General features: G+C 38.4%; 1 protein-coding gene across 1 annotated transcript in view; it reads left to right on the forward strand.

Annotated features, from left to right (window-relative positions):
• Nucleotides 1-2937, forward strand: part of LOC107087403 (E3 ubiquitin/ISG15 ligase TRIM25-like) — a 13129-nt gene that overhangs the window by 9160 nt on the left and 1032 nt on the right. The window lies entirely within an intron of this gene.

Below are 2937 nucleotides of genomic sequence, written 5' to 3' on the forward strand. Positions count from 1 at the left end.
GTGCTGGTTTTCTTGTTTCATTGTATTTCTTAGCTTTGATAATATATATGAATGTAAAATTTGTATTACAAGCTCCTATTTGAAAATAAATGTAAATTGAAAAACCGCTAGGATCTATAGCTTCATAATCAAGCATTTCTTTATGTGTTGGATTTCTATGTACTTCTCAGAGCTTTCCCATTATTTTATTTCCACCCAATATACTCACACAGATGTGTTGTCTCAAAGACAAACAAAACAAACAGAAAAACATTTTTAAAAAATGTTATTGGCAATAGATGGAGGGGACTAGTTCAGCATTTTCTCTAAACAGATGCAGAGAAAGAGTGACCTGCTGGATATGTGGATAGATTTTCCAGGTTTGAGCCTCGGTTCTAATCTCACCACCTCAGGGACACTGAGGTGATGACGTTGTCTAGGAAAGGACTACTTAAGCAAATGAGCTCTGGGTAGGTTTTTGAGTCAAGAAGATGAAAAAGTCCACATACATTTTGTCACAGCAAACGGTGAGTTGTATAAAATTCAGTGATTGACTGCCGAGGCCCAGCTGATGCCTTAGTGTTACAGATAAACAGAGAGCTTATTAGGAGTCCAGTTTGTGTGGGTTGTGTTTTTTGTGTTTTCTCCCTCCATCACCAGGTGGCATCCGGTTCTCGTTGGCCCTTTCACACACCTGCGGATGGTTACCTCATTACCTGAGGACTCTTAAGCTGCTGACTGCCACTACCTCGACGTCAGAGTGTTTGCCAGTTTTGGGTACTCTAGCCAAGCTGAGTTTTGCTGAGTCAACCTGAGTTTTTGTCTACCTGAATCCTAACCTTGTTGTTTTGTCTTTGCCTCTCAGCAGGAAGTCATCCTGCAAACTGGATGTTTTGGACCTTTTCCCCCCCCGAAAGGATTGTTTGAGCTTCACACTGAGCAGGGGATTCATCTCCACAAGAACTGTTCAAGTACCAAAGGAAATCTAAGTGGCAGTCAGCTCCTCCGCTCCTCAAGGAATCAACTTAACCTGGGTAAACCATGTCCGCCCTCCAACGAGCCAACCAATTTCTGGAACAACCCACACCGACCTGATTCAGGGAAAGACACCTTTTCTGGAAACGTGAGTCCAGTTGCTTTTTCTGCCTTTTGCAAATCGAAGCTCAAATTTCCCACTGAGCCTGAAGTAATCACAGAAACTTCCCTTTTCACTTTTCAGTCCTGGTTTGCCAGCGTTCAGAGCAGCACTGGACCCATCCCAACTTGTTTTCAATAAACCTGTTAAACCTTCCCCTGTTTCTCTCTGATTGGTTTCCTGCATGTGGGTCAGATCACTGAAAAAGATCATGACAGAGTTAAGTAATGTGCAATTTTACTAGCAAATTATGAATATATTAACTAGAAATGGAAGTTTCAGTTAGATATATTTAGTTAACCATCAATATGAAACTGACACCTCTTTGGACTCAGAATTGCTTAATTCATGAAATACTATTAGCAGAATGTGACAAAATGTGTATGTGAGTCAAAATGTTAACCCATAAATATTTAACAGCTCTCCAACTTTTTAAATTTTACTGCGGTTTCAAACCTATGGTTTTAATTAACCACTCTATAAGTTGTTCTTTAAACTGATTATCAAAAAATACAGAAAAGGGGCAACGTAAAAGATTAAAAGAAAAGTGAAATTGTTTGTAATTCAAAGAGCCATCATGAGGGGGCAGAGTGCCTCTAAATGGGGAAATTAAATGTGGTTGCACTTACGTACCTCCGCCACCGGCGTCTGAAGGATATTAAACTTTGCACGAGTAACTACACACTTCAGCCCCAAGAAGGAGATCAGGTTTCTGAACCTAAGAAATCTGTGAACAACTACCTGCACTGAAACGTTTTAAAGGAGGCTCTTTAAAGGGAAACAATAAAGACAATAACCAGCTGCAGTTTATTAACCAGTACATAGATTTTGATGACGGTAACATTTTTAACAGTTAAATTATTTCAAACCAACTTCACTTAGCAGCTGCAATTATTAAAACACAAAGGTTAATCAAGTAGGATTGTGTTGTAGCTAGATTTTCTTGAGTAGCAGCTTTTTGACAAGGTGCCCTAAAAAGTCTTAAATGTGTTATTTATAAACAGTGACCTTTGTCATTTTTAGAGGCCCACCAAGGGACGCCAATAATGTTGTGCAATTTCACCAGCAGATTATTAATATCTTATTTATGGAGGTTATAGTTGTCAATAAAATCATGGGTAAAACCAAGTAATTATCTTCAATTAAATGATTATAACTGATACATTTCTCAATTACCAGGTGTTATTAACCTCTCAGCTTTATGGCTTGACGTCTTCAACCGGCTGTTTAAATTCAAGATGTCTTTACCATTAGTAAATGTTAATAGCTTGCTTTATTAATTCAGCAGAGTTATTAACCCCCCAAACCCAAGATTGGCAGCAGTGACTATTGACAGCTCCAGCATCGGACTAAAAAAAGTCTATAATGAAGACAAAAAAACAGGGAAGTTGAGCAATGCCTCACTCAAAGTCTTGATCTGCTGATTAGACAAGAAAGCAGAGTGCAGAGTTAATAAAGAAGGTGTGACCAGAACAAACACCAGAAGCTACAGACACACTATGTGCCTTATTCATCAATTTATGAAAGGATTTTAAGGAAATTGGTACCAAAAGTGCCTCTCATGCCAAGGAACAATTCATTAAAGCTAGGTACTTATCCAGATCATATGTGAGTTTTAGCTATTGGTATAAGTCACAATTAAAGTCGTAGAGAAGTCATGTTTAAATGTCAAATCATTCTGGCTTAAACATGTATATAAATGTACTCTTTATCAGATGATAAATCCTGCCTTAAAATCTGTGGGGGGGTTTTCTTCGTTATCTTATGCAGGCCAGTTAGTTATACGTCAGCTTGTTCCCCTAAATTCGGCAAACCATATATCA

Source organism: Cyprinodon variegatus, unplaced genomic scaffold (genome assembly GCF_000732505.1).
Source record: "Cyprinodon variegatus isolate N-32 unplaced genomic scaffold, C_variegatus-1.0 Scaffold183, whole genome shotgun sequence".
Lineage (NCBI taxonomy): Eukaryota > Metazoa > Chordata > Actinopteri > Cyprinodontiformes > Cyprinodontidae > Cyprinodon > Cyprinodon variegatus.